Raw genomic sequence first — 15,172 nt, 5'->3', positions numbered from 1 at the left:
CAAGGAAAGATTTAAGTGCTCGTTTTTCCCGCTCGCTGTTACAGAGTGGAACCATAGAGAAATAGCTTGAAGGTGGTTTGTAAACCCTCTGCCACACACTTCATTGTGAACTGCAGAGTAATCAAGTAGATGTAGATGTAGATGAAGAACATGCACGAATTGTGACTTTTGATAATTGTAGCTTACGATTTGTTTCCTATTACTGAGATGTGATTTAACGAGGGAGAGTTCCAGAGCTGTTATGCTATATCACCATAATTTTTCAAGCAATACTTTGTGATTCACTGAATCAAACGTCTTGGTCAAGTCCACTACTGTGGCCTCAGCAGATAATTTGGATTCAAAAGAGGATTTCGCAATTGAAACAACATTTTGAACAGCTTCTATTGTTGATAATTGGGACATGAAACCATACTGAGACATAGTCAATTTATTGTTTCTTGACAAATGCATGCAAATTTGTTTTTATGTACAATATTCAATTATCTTTGAGAAAATGGGTGTCAGAGAAATTGAATGATAATTATTAGTGCAGGATTTATCACCCTTTTTGTGTAATGGAATGATTACTGTCTTTTTTAGACATTTTGTAGAAGTACCACTGACAAATATCCAGTTTATGAGAGTGCAGGGAGGGAATGATATCAAGTCGATTATTTTTTTAATCACAAAATTTGAAAGGGCATAAATATTTTGTTATCTGGAGAAACTTAATTTTGTTACTGAGTTAATGCAATCAAATACTTCCACTTTTCCCCAATGACAAGTTGGCATGGTATCAGAAAAGTTTTGGAAAAACTGGTTTATACAAGTAGATTGTGAATTAGATTGTGAACTCTTTCTTATGAGGAGATAGGGAATTCGGATTTGCAGCATTGATAAAAAAGAGTTAAATTCATCTGGAGTGACATTAAATTGGTTGTAACTTTTACACAATGGTTACATGTATCTAATTTTGCTTTATGACCCTCCATGCAGTCTTAAATTTATTATTGGAGTTTTCTCCATTGGACAGGAGGTTTTGAAAATTTCAGCTACAGTACTAACAAACCGCTACAAGCTTCTTCAACATTGTTGGAAACATATATTACATTATTCCAGTTTCATACCTTCAGCTTATCCCTGATGCTATTTATGCTTTTATCATTTAACAGCCTGAAACACTGAAATAATGAGTTGGTTCACACTCCCCCTTTGGTTCATTAATTGGTAGTTTTACCTCTATACCATTGTGATCCGTCCCAATTCAAAATCACGTTTATGAACATTTGTAATAAAATTTCCAACACAAGAAAATTGTCTTGCAGGACCGTAATTTGCACAGAAGAGATTGTGAGATCGTAGCATGTTTAGCAAATTGGCATTTTTGGTATCCTTTACCTTACATCAAAATTTAAATCTCCTAAAATTACTGTTTTGTGTTCGGTATTTTTTCTGTTCGAAGAAATTACTCAACATCACTATCAGGAGAATGGTATACAGAAAAACTGTGAGTTTTGATATTGGTAGTAGCATGACAGCTGCTCCAAGAATACCTTCAACACTAAGTCCTTAATATCAAGCACAGTATACCTTAACCCTAGATTATCACTTATAGAGGGTGGTGGAAAGTATTGGGGCAAGGAGGTCCCACACCAAAGTCATCCAATATGGCGGATTTTGGAGGTAAGTTTGAATTTTGATGGAAAGATAGGTCAATTGGGCTACAGCCACTAACCTAACCCCGCCCCCTCACCTCCCCACCCCCAGTTAAAATTCCATCAGGATGATGCATCCTCTACTAACCTAAGAAAATGGCGCAAAAGAAAGGTCACTTGGACTACCTCCATTAACCTAAGTCATCCAACCACCACCTGTTCCTAGGGATTGGTGGGGCATTTGAATTTTGGCCAGAAGATAGGTCACTTAAGCTACCTCTACTAACCTAAGAAAATAGCAGGAAAGAAAGGACAGCTGGGCACCCTCCACTAATCTAAGTCATCTGATCGCCACATCTTCCTAGGAACTGGCGCCAAGTTTGAATTTTTGTGGTAAAGAAAGGTCACTTGGGTTATCTCCAATAACATAAGAAAATGGCAGGAAAGATAGGGCAGTTGGGCTACCTCCACTAACCTAAGTCACCTGATCTCCACCTCTTCCTAGGTATTGGCGGGGAGAGGACTCGACCATTGCTTGACATTAGGCTTTATTATTTTGTATGCACTATTTTATTTATACAATTAGAGGCACTAACACCATTCAGTGTGGTCGCCAAGGGGTCTGGACTCCAACTGACCTAGTACACAGTACTACCACCAGAGGGTGCTGTCATCCCTCCTGTGGCATAACCCAAGGTGGTGAGGGGAAATGGCGGGAAACAGTGTGCTCACCATGGGGTCCGAACTCCAAATGACCCAGTACACAGTACCACTTCCAGAGGGCGCTCTCATCTGTGACGTAATAAAAGATGGCCACCATGACGTCAGCTCATGACACAAGTACCGTTATCCAAGATGGCGGGAAACAATGTGTTCGCCATGAGGTCAGGGTCTAGTGTGCGGTACCACCACCAGAGAGCATTGTCATCCATTCTGTAACATAATCAAAGATGATGGTCCTGGGTGGGGGAAATGGCAAGAAAAGGACACTGCCTGTGCTGGAAATAAGTCTTTATTTTGCAGGCAGTGTCTCCACCACGAGATCTTGAGTCCAACTGACCTAGTAAACAGTACTGCCACCAGAGGATGTTGTCATCCCTCCTGTGACATAGCCCAAGATTGCGGTCTGGAGGGGAAAAAAGGCGCGAAAATGACTCAGCATGCACTGGGATGCTGGAGAGAGTAAGGAATGAGTATACTTTATTTATTTTGGAACAATTGATTTAGGGATGGATTTTGAAACATAGTATATTTATCACACTGATACAAAACACATGCTCTGACATGTTTGGGGTCACGCCACAGAGCCCACAGACCTGTAAACTACTCCTAAATAGGGCTCTGTAGACACGCAAACAACTCCTAAATTACCGAAATAATTTTAGTACACAGACACACAAACTCCTCCTGAATAATGCAATAGACTTATGTGTAACACGCTCAGTACTCATATACTGTCCATATAATAGATAGCGCAGCCTACAGATCTGCTCACAGAATAGCGCAACAGACACGCGGAAGCACCACCCACTTCCCCCTGTCCACTGGACGACACAGGAGGCTAGCAGCAGCCCCCGCGAAGTGATGCACAGTTGTCCGTTTGGGTTCCGCAAGTATGCGTTGGCGACATCTCTTTCATACTTGGTACATGAGAAATTCCTCTCAAAATACATGTTCACCTAGGCACCGCTGCTGACTCAACCAGATGAGAACGAAGACCTATTTGCAGAGCGCGCCGCCACTGCCAAGGGCCACCGCCAGACCCAAGCCAGTGTGAGCCATCGCTCTCACACTGTTACTGACTACAGCGACCGAGTGAAACTTGCTTCTATTCTCTAGTATAAAGTTAGAATTCCTAGACTGTGATAATAACGTTACAGAACACCAACGTGCACTCACGCCGGTCCCATATGCGAGACACCTCTGGGCAGCACATGTGTTTTACCATTGCAGGTGCGATACGTGGGGATACTGACGTCACTGAATAGGACAGGGTGCATTGTTCCTAGCGCGACAGGAGAAACACATCTAACCGCCCAGCGTGGCTGACCCAATGCCGTGAAGTGTGCGCGGGTAGCTACAAATCATCACAACGATATCTAACAAGGTTCTCAATCTTATGCTGATGTCACATGGCTATGCAAAATAAGAGCAAAGTCGACCTCTCGGAAATTGTATAGTGTCCCAGAAATAGTTAACGCTCGCTTTCTTGATGACTCAGCTTGTATGCACGGAAATTTGTGCCCTAACAGAATCTGTTTACGAAAATAGCGTAGGATAATGCGGAATGAAATTGTCCTCGGGGACCTATAGTGGCACCCCATCCATCATGTGTTACCTTTCCTGCTCACAACATATGCAAACGTTCTAACCACTATGTAGAGACTCCTATATCCTAGCACAAAGGAAGTCTTGTGAATGAATCGAGCAATATGATTGGCTTTTATCGAACTTACCCTCCGATTACTGATGCCATTGGTGTGGAAGCAATGTACGTCTTTGCTTTCTTTCAGCAGACGGGACATTCAGAGATAAAAAACTATTTTACACAGATCGCCATATTGCACCAACAATTAAATTTTACAAACTATCCTACATATTGTCAAATACGGAAAGACTCTTACTCAATTACACTGCTCTCACACTGAGGACAGGAGCTTGAATATTAGAGCGTGAAACCAATCTCCAACCCAGCAATATATCACACCCTACCGTCTTCAGCGATGAGAGTCGCTTCTGCCTTGGTGCCAATGATGGTCGTATGCGTGTTTGGCACCGTGCAGGTGAGCGCCACAATCAGGACTGCATACGACCGAGGCACACAGGGCCAACACCCGGCATCATGGTGTGGGGAGCGATCTCCTACACTGGCCGTACACCACTGGTGACCGTCGAGGGGACACTGAATAGTGCACGGTACATCCAAACCGTCATCGAACCCATCGTTCTACCATTCCTAGACCGGCAAGGGAACTTGCTGTTCCAACAGGACAATGCACGTCCGCATGTATCCCGTGCCACCCAACGTGCTCTAGAAGGTGTAAGTCAACTACCCTGGCCAGCAAGATCTCCGGATCTGTCCCCCATTGAGCATGTTTGGGACTGGATGAAGCGTCGTCTCACGCGGTCTGCACGTCCAGCACGAAGGCTGGTCCAACTGAGGCGCCAGGTGGAAATGGCATGGCAAGCCGTTCCACAGGACTACATCCAGCATCTCTACGATCGTATCCATGGGAGAATAGCAGCCTGCATTGCTGCGAAAGGTGGATATACACTGTACTAGTGCCGACATTGTGCATGCTCTGTTGCCTGTGTCTATGTGCCTGTGGTCCTGTCAGTGTGATCATGTGATGTATCTGACCCCAGGAATGTGTCAATTAAGTTTCCCCTTCCTGGGACAATGAATTCACGATGTTCTTATTTCAATTTCCAGGAGTGTACAATTCATATCCTGCACCATACAAAATCATCCCTTTTACATCACTCATACATATACCGCCAAGACAGAGAGTGTTATGTATACCCCTTGCACCACTAGATAGTTACCACGGGGTCAGGTGGGCATCCACTCCCAACGCATGACCAGAGCACCCTCAGCAGATTGAAGTCACTCTCAGAACTGTTCTACAAATCTTGCTCACTTCCCCTGAGCACAAACGCATTGCTTGCTTGCTTTTCTACACTTATCTCTGGACTCTGGTATAACAAGAACAGATGTATTTTCGTATGGTTTGCGATAATATTATACCATTTTCGCGGTACTTCTCGATATCAAGCACACAGCAACATCCTACCGATCGCTTGTGCAACATAATTCCCAAGATATAGACTGGAAATTATTTCTCTGCAAATCCTAAACTTTAGTGAGGTGGAATCTGCTGTAGATCACTGAGTAACTAGAAACTTATCTTATGTGTGAGGACATTCATGTTAAAAAAACTCGACAAAAGAAAAATAGAGGAAACTGTTATTTCCACTAGCTAATACCGATGTCAGTTGTGTCACAGATTCCAAATCATCCCTATAATTTACAAAGTCAAATAACGTGTTTCTCATGTCTAGAGAACCAGCAAACGTGTCTTTCACCTGCTAGATGCACAAACCACAATTCATGTTCCCACAACTAAATAAAGGCGCGAAATGTGCAGAAGCAATGAACCGAACAATTTATATAAGCAGGAATAATGGCCCAGTGCAGACACACGTCCATATTGAATCTTCTCAAATTTCCACGTAATCACGAAAGCTATCCAACACATACTAAGTATTAGTTCGCTGTTCTGACGTCTAGAGGACGACAAAGTTAACTCGGCTACATTCCTACGATCCAACAGGCGTCTCTATTCAGACAGATCCTACCGTTAATGGTAAACGTGAATCAGACCCACCACAGACCACGCATTGGCAGAATCACCCTAGAAAACAGGTCACAAATATATTTGATTGCTATGCTTACAACTAAATGTTACGATCGCGGTCTCAATTGAACGACATTCGACAATGAGCGAAGTATCAGAAATACATCCTGCTGACGGCTGAGGCTCTGAAAATAGAAACATCTGTAGCATTCTTATGACTTGACATACTCTTCCCTCTGCTGTCACAGTATTGCACAGTCATCTCCTTTGCACATGTCGAAACACAAACACATACTTTATAAGTCTGATGCTCAAGGTAAAGCTGTCACGCATCCCTTACTACAACTAAGTATAGTAGTTGGCTAATAAATGATTCCATATGATACAAAGCATTACTTAGAGAAAATCGGCTATGGGTGGACATGCCTCATAAGTTTTTCTTGCGGGTGCTACCACTGTGTCTTAGAAAGAGAGGTGTAATCGGCCAGATATTAAAAAAGCCGATCGCTACAACTACTGTATATCACTGTCACAAGCGGTCTTGGTTCTACAGGTGCACACAAATATCCATGTTAAAAGCTATACTGGCTTTATAAATCGAGGTATGGCATTACCCCCGAATGAATTGGTTTTTTCAGACAAATACCGAGACTGTGATCGTAGGAGTGTGTATTATCAGACGAGCAGTCCGCTTACACGTAACCCACGATGCAACCTCGTCATAAAATCGCACAATTTTGAAAGTGTTTCGGCTAAGGAACGTGGTATGAAACCGCTATCTGCAACTCTCTCACGCCACTAGATACACTCCTGGAAATTGAAATAAGAACACCGTGAATTCATTGTCCCAGGAAGGGGAAACTATATTGACACATTCCTGGGGTCAGATACATCACATGATCACACTGACAGAACCACAGGCACATAGACACAGGCAACAGAGCATGCACAATGTCGGCACTAGTACAGTGTATATCCACCTTTCGCAGCAATGCAGGCTGCTATTCTCCCATGCAGACGATCGTAGAGATGCTGGATGTAGTCCTGTGGAACGGCTTGCCATGCCATTTCCACCTGGCGCCTCAGTTGGACCAGCGTTCGTGCTGGACGTGCAGACCGCGTGAGACGACGCTTCATCCAGTCCCAAACATGCTCAATGGGGGACAGATCCGGAGATCTTGCTGGCCAGGGTAGTTGACTTACACCTTCTAGAGCACGTTGGGTGACACGGGATACATGCGGACGTGCATTGTCCTGTTGGAACAGCAAGTTCCCTAGCCGGTCTAGGAATGGTAGAACGATGGGTTCGATGACGGTTTGGATGTACCGTGCACTATTCAATGTCCCCTCGACGATCACCAGTGGTGTACGGCCAGTGTAGGATATCGCTCCCCACACCATGATGCCGGGTGTTGGCCCTGTGTGCCTCGGTCGTATGCAGTCCTGATTGTGGCGCTCACCTGCACGGCGCCAAACACGCATACGACCATCATTGGCACCAAGGCAGAAGCGACTCTCATCGCTGAAGACGACACGTCTCCATTCGTCCCTCCATTCACGCCTGTCGCGACACCACTGGAGGCGGGCTGCACGATGTTGGGGCGTGAGCGGAAGACGGCCTAACGGTGTGCGGGACTGTAGCCCAGCTTCATGGAGACGGTTGCGAATGGTCCTCGCCGATACCCCAGGAGCAACAGTGTCCCTAATTTGCTGGGAAGTGGCGGTGCGGTCCCCTACGGCACTGCGTAGGATCCTACGGTCTTGGCGTGCATCCGTGCGTCGCTGCGGTCCGGTTCCAGGTCGACAGGCACGTGCACCTTCCGCCGACCACTGGCGGCAACATCGATGTACTGTGGAGACCTCACGCCCCACGTGTTGAGCAATTCGGCGGTACGTCCACCCGGCCTCCCGCATGCCCACTATACGCCCTCGCTCAAAGTCCGTCAACTGCACATACGGTTCACGTCCACACTGTCGCGGCATGCTACCAGTGTTAAAGACTGCGATGGAGCTCCGTATGCCACGGCAAACTGGCTGACACTGACGGCGGCGGTGCACAAATGCTGCGCAGCTAGCGCCATTCGACGGCCAACACCGCGGTTCCTGGTGTGTCCGCTGTGCCGTGCGTGTGATCATTGCTTGTACAGCCCTCTCGCAGTATCCGGAGCAAGTATGGTGGGTCTGACACACCGGTGTCAATGTGTTCTTTTTTCCATTTCCAGGAGTGTATTTGTCCAGTATGTGTAACGTATTCTGTCTCGATACCATGTCAGAGGTTCTGCGATATATCCACTGAGTAATAGGCGATGACTGATTGAGAAGGATCACAAACATAGTAGAAGGTGTGCTGATTGAGGTCGTACGAGATGTACACTAGCTTTTCAGATCTCTAGTGTTACGCTATCCGCTAGAAATGATATCTATGATTTGAAATCAAGTCCTTCCATTCAGCCCCATATCTGCGCAGGACCATTGCCACCAGTGAATCATATTTCTGTCACTCTCATAACTCGAAACGAGTCACCTTTCTCGAACCTATCTGCTACAGTAAAATTCCATCATGGTTTTAGTCTGTCCCTACACATCCTGCAACTGCTGCAATTTCTGCAGCTTTGCCCATGTGATCGTTGACATTTAAGTTGGAACTAGGCAGACGTCGGAGAAAGCCATATCCAGCACCTTCTGCAACCCGTGTAGGAACAGAACAGCCTGAGTTAGTGCAACAGGACAATGTTTTGACCATTCAGTGGAAATGCGTGTATTGTGGTACATCTCCAAACTACGCTCATGCTCATAAATTAAGGATAATTGCAGAATGTGGTGCCACACAACGTGGTACTACACAAAAATGGTGCTAATAGCATAGTCACATAGGGAACACACACGACACAGATCTACAAGTATACGGTATTGGTAATAAGTTGAGAAAACCATTACAAAACACATGTGCTACAAAACGCCACTGTTTCCTGCGCATGTACCTCGACATCAATATGGGATATGATCACCATGCAGACGTACACTGGCCGCACAATGGGTTGGCATACTGTGGATCAGGGGTATCGAGAAGCTGCTGTGGTATAGCCTCCCATTCTTTCACCAGCGCATGTCGGAGCTCCTGAAGTGTCCTAGGGGTTTGAAGACATGCGGCGATACGTCGACCGTGAGCATCCCAGATGTGCTAGATGTGGTTTAGGTCTGCAGAACAGGCAGGCCACTCCATTCGCCTGATATCTTCTGTTTCAAGGTACTCCTCCACGATGGCACCTCGGTGGGGCCGTGCGTTATCACCCATCAGGAGGAAGGTGGGACCCACTGCACCCGTGAAAAGATGGACATACTGGTGCAAAATGACGTCCCGAAACACCTGACCTGCTACAGTTCCTCTGTCAATGACACGCAGGGGTGTATGTGCACCAATCATAATCCCACCCCACACCATCAAACCACGACCTCCCTTTCAAGGAAATTAAGGGGTTGGTATCTGGTTTCTGGTTCATGCCAGATGAAAAACCGACGAGAATCACTGTTCAAACTATACCTGGACTCGTCCGTGAACATAACCTGGGATCACTGTTCCAACGACCATGTACTGTGTTCTTCACACCAGGCTTTATGGGCTCTCCTGTGACCAGGGGTTGGTGGAATACACCTTGCAGGTCTCCAGGCGAATAAACCATGTCTGTTCAGTCGTCTGTAGACTGTGTCTCTGGAGACAACTGTTCCAGTGGCTGCAGTAAGATCCAAAGCAAGGCTACCTGCAGTACTCTGTGGCCATCTGCGGGCACTGATATTGAGATAATGGTCTTCTTGTGGTGTTGTGCACTGTGGGCATCCCGTACTGTAATGCCTGGACATGTTTCCTGTCTGCTGGAATCGTTGTCATAATCTTGAGATCACACTTTGTGGCACATGGAGGGCCCGTGCTACGACCTGCTGTGTTTGACCAGCCTCCAGTCGCCCTAGCATTCTACCCCTCATAACGTCATCAATATGTGTTCTTTGAGCCATTTTCAAAACACTGTCACCATTAGCAAGTCGGAAAACTTCTGCACACTTACTCGCTGCACCGTACTCTGACTTGGACCAACACACCTCTGACGACTGCAGGTAAAATGCACTGCATGGTGATGCCCTGAGGTGATTTAAACTCGCAAACCGTCCACCATAGCGTTGTTTCACCATGTATCAACATTATCCTTAATTTATGAGCGTGAGTGTAGATACAGATACTACAGTCCAAAGCAGATCCGCGTCCATTCACATCTATCAGCCCTACATGCTATCATCGTTATTCTGTACCATCCAACAGAGAAAAATTACGAACTATAAAAGCTCCACTAACTTCATTTGATATAGAACTCACCCAGGTGTCGTTGCAAACGTGATGATGCATAGCTGCGATGTGGATTTGGTGCAGAGAGAGAGAGTTGTTGCGATGTTTCCCAGAAGAGCATTCCTAATGGAACACTCCATCCGTCATCGAATTTACCTGTAAAACTGCTGCTGCTGCTGACGCGGGACAATCCTATTAAATATACAGCTTTTGGTCCATTGCAGAAGGCAGTTTAAGGTTTCATCACCCATACTGTAGGAGGATGACTGTATCCCACAGACTATACTGTAAGTCGCAAGAGACGCTCCCTGTGACTGTGCATTGTTGTTTGAAACATTGTTTTCTAACACGCTTTGTACACTGCCATACATTTTGTTTTTCTGCCATGACTTCGAGGTCTGTGTCAGGTCCTAAAGTGGCATTAAGACGCTCTGACTCACGGCCTCTCATAGAAAACTACACATCGCACAATGTAAATCATATTGTTACTGTGGCTACTATAACACGCCCCAAACACTTGATGATTTTAAATAAAAGATAGTTACAACATAAGCAAATTGGGAGAGTTTTGTGGCGTTTTGGATGGTTTCCAAACTACAGTCCGAAAGTGATTCATGAGCTCTACATTTAAACTCATTTGTCATTGACATGGAATAGCTAATGACTCTACGTTCCATTTCGACTGATTCATCATATTGCAGTCACGTACGTCATCTGTGTTTCGAAGCTTTCCACCCCAGAAGGTGTTGTCCATCCACCAAAACTCTTTCTCCAACTCAAACAAGCGTTGTCAGTCAATCATTATGTGGTAACCAACAGCATTCCAGTGGACAGGTGGCATGTAAATGACACCATCGATGTACTCTACTATTAAGCATTGCATGTTGATAGTGTGATCAAGTTTAGCAATTTTATAGTAATTTCAACACCGACCAATGGTGCGACAGCATGTTTCCCAATTTCAGTATCATACCTAAACCACCAGTTTTCCACTTTGAGTAAGATTATCAATGTGGATAGATGACTGTGCAGTACGTCCGTTCATTGTTAATTCTCGAACACATACACCATCAAAGTATATCAGACAGCGCTCTACATATTTCTAACACCTCGAGCATAGTGCTTAATTTACGGTCTATCTCTTCGCATATGGGAGTCACAGTGCATTCTCGCTGTCTTTGGGTAAAATTAGAGTGAAAGACCCTCCTCACACTGTCATTGACCAAACCACCCTGCAACACCGTTACCGATTTAATCTGCAACTGGCCAGAAGTAATCTACTACACTCCACGCCTTGTGAATGAATTGAGCTTGCTGAGTCCTCACCCATCCCAGTGCACAAGATTTCTCGAGATGCGCCCATGTCGAGGAGGTTAACACTCCTTTTCGATGTATAGTAGCAGATTTCAAAGTGTCGTGATGTAATAGCAGACAGTTAAGAAGAACAAGAAACGGATGATTTTTATGCACGATGGAGCTCCAGACAGATGGAGATCGACGTATTTTTACGCGAAGCAACCAAGCTATCAACTCTAAAGTATTGTTCTAGAGTCTAGGATCAGTACCTGGAAGGTATTGGTAAGAAAAAACATAAAAACACGCACTCCTAAGGCTACAACGTTCTGCACTTAAAACGGACTATAGTGTTAGATCGCTTGCATTTCCGACCTATCAGTGTTATGGAATGTGGCTCTGTTAATATTCCAATGTGAGAAACATATTTCAAGCGGATGACATAAATCCTTATTCCCGGTTTGTCTATGATAATCTATGTCATCGAACGGTAAAACGAAAACACAACTTCCTTAAAACATTGGCTCTGTGTGATACGGGTACAATACAGCTTTCCGAAGATGTATAGCACCCATTGTTCACATCTCATCACAGTTCGGAAATTATATTATGCCTGTATCAGCCCTATATAAAATGATCGTTAGTAGCGGCGAATACCTCTTCCAGGAAACAGATAAACGCATAGCAGCAGTGTCCGACATGTGAAAATTACAAATCATTCCATCACTAACTCTGTAAACAGCACATACGTCATACAAATGTATACACGGGGATTGCAGTGCCTCATAAGCATCTATTGCTAACTTAGTTATGAAGCTGAAGTCTCGATTTTACGCCCAAGATGCGACAGGGGGGAGTGGGAGGGGGGTAAATCGCACATATCAAAGTTCTTTTAGAGGAATGTGTCATGTTTCATCACACATGAGATGGAAGTCCTCTGATGAACGACAGGTTTACCGTTAACGATCGCAAATAGACAGTGATTTAAATCACATACAGAACACGTGGCTGTATACGATTCGAACACAGGCGATGTCACGTGACTGATGCATCCTGACAGTACAGTGGAAAAATTATCCTGCAGCAACTTCCCAATCTCTAGAATGCATCATCAGTCGACCATTAAAACGTACCTCGTTACAGCTTCATCTCAATCGATCACTCCGTCCACTTTCTGTTATCCTTTAACACAGATGCAAGTAAGTTTAGAGATGGATGGTTCTCTGTCTTCCTGAAAAGCATCAAATATAGTAGTCAACTCACGTGTATCACTCATACCTCAATAGACATACAGTATAATGCTACTTCAATGGAAAGAAATTGTCTGCTTCCCTGATTCCCTTTACTTCCATGTCGACGTTTTCTCAGATTCCTCTTGATGCCACATACTTCTTCCCATGTACAAATAGTTCTACGTGAACCAGAAGATATGCAAGTACATCTTCAATTTCCCCAGATTTTGGTGTATATTCGGTCAATTTATATCTATTCCCTGTCATTTTTCGCAGTTCTGTCCATATGATCATGACATAACCTCTCGTTCCGTGTTCTAAAATTGCTTGCAAGTGTAGCACAGCTACCAACACCTAGCCCAAATGCACCGATCGTGGGGTGTAGTATAGCACTGTTCACGATTCTATACAGCCACCTCCACATTTGGAGAGCGTTTCCACTATTTTCTGTATGTCTGTGTACATTTCTTACGATATAAATCACCACACCATCTACTACTGTTTGTGATCCTTCTCAATCAGAATCTCTGACATGGTATTGAGACAGAATACGTTACACATCCTGGACAAATATCTAGTGACGTGAGAGAGTTGCAGATAGTGGTTTCATACCACGTTTTTTGGTCAAAACACTTCCAACATTGCGCGATTTTATGACGAGGTTGCATCGTGGGTTACGTGTAAGCGGACTGCTGGTCTGATAATACACACTCCTACGATCACAGTCTCGGTATTTGTCTGAAAAAACCAATTCATTCGGCGGTAATGCCATACCTCGATTTATAAAGCCAGTATAGCTTTTAACATGGATACTTGTGTGCACCTGTAGAACCAAGACCGCTTGTGACAGTGATATACAGTAGTTGTAGCGATCGGCTTTTTTAATATCTGGCCGATTACACCTCTCTTTCTAAGACACAGTGGTAGCACCCGCAAGAAAAACTTATGAGGCATGTCCACCCATAGCCGATTTTCTCTAAGTAATGCTTTGTATCATATGGAATCATTTATTAGCCAACTACTATACTTAGTTGTAGTAAGGGATGCGTGACAGCTTTACCTTGAGCATCAGACTTATAAAGTATGTGTTTGTGTTTCGACATGTGCAAAGGAGATGACTGTGCAATACTGTGACAGCAGAGGGAAGAGTATGTCAAGTCATAAGAATGCTACAGATGTTTCTATTTTCAGAGCCTCAGCCGTCAGCAGGATGTATTTCTGATACTTCGCTCATTGTCGAATGTCGTTCAATTGAGACCGCGATCGTAACATTTAGTTGTAAGTATAGCAATCAAATATATTTGTGACCTGTTTTCTAGGGTGATTCTGCCAATGCGTGGTTTGTGGTGGGTCTGATTCACGTTTACCATTAACGGTAGGATCTGTCTGAATAGAGACGCCTGTTGGATCGTAGGAATGTAGCCGAGTTAACTTTGTCGTCCTCTAGACGTCAGAACAGCGAACTAATACTTAGTATGTGTTGGATAGCTTTCGTGATTACGTGGAAATTTGAGAAGATTCAATATGGACGTGTGTCTGCACTGGGCCATTATTCCTGCTTATATAAATTGTTCGGTTCATTGCTTCTGCACATTTCGCGCCTTTATTTAGTTGTGGGAACATGAATTGTGGTTTGTGCATCTAGCAGGTGAAAGACACGTTTGCTGGTTCTCTAGACATGGGAAACACGTTATTTGACTTTGTAAATTATAGGGATGATTTGGAATCTGTTACACAACTGACATCGGTATTAGCTAGTGGAAATATCAGTTTCCTCTATTTTTCTTTTGTCGAGTTTTTTTCACGTAAAGGTTCTCGCACACAGGATAAGTTTCTAGTTACTTAGTGGTCCGGGGCACATTCCACCTCCCTGAAGTTTGAAGTTTGCAGAGAAATAATTTCCAGTCTATATCTTGGGAATTATGTTGCACAAGCGATCAGAAGGATGCTGCTGTGTGCCTGATATCGAGAAGTACCGCGAAAATGGTATAATATTATCGCAAACTATGCGAAAATACATCTGTTCTTGTAATACCAGAGTCCAAAGATGGGTGTAGAAAAGCAAGCAAGCAATCAGATCCGGACCAGAAATAGTAATTCGTTTGTGCTCAGGGGAAGCGAGCTCGAATTTGTAGAACAGTTCTGAGAGTGACTTCGATCCACTGACTGTGGATGCGTTCGGGGTGGATGCCCGCCCTACCTTGCGGTAAGTATCTAGTGCTGTGAGGGGAATATACAGCGGTGTCTTTCTTCGTGGTATATGTACGAGTGATGTAAAACGGATGACTTTATATGGCGCAGGATACGAATTGTATG

This window comes from Schistocerca serialis, chromosome 3, assembly GCF_023864345.2.
Source record: "Schistocerca serialis cubense isolate TAMUIC-IGC-003099 chromosome 3, iqSchSeri2.2, whole genome shotgun sequence".
Classification (NCBI taxonomy): Eukaryota; Metazoa; Arthropoda; class Insecta; order Orthoptera; family Acrididae; genus Schistocerca; species Schistocerca serialis.
The sequence above is the reverse complement of the archived record's forward strand: the minus strand, read 5'-3'. Positions refer to the sequence as shown.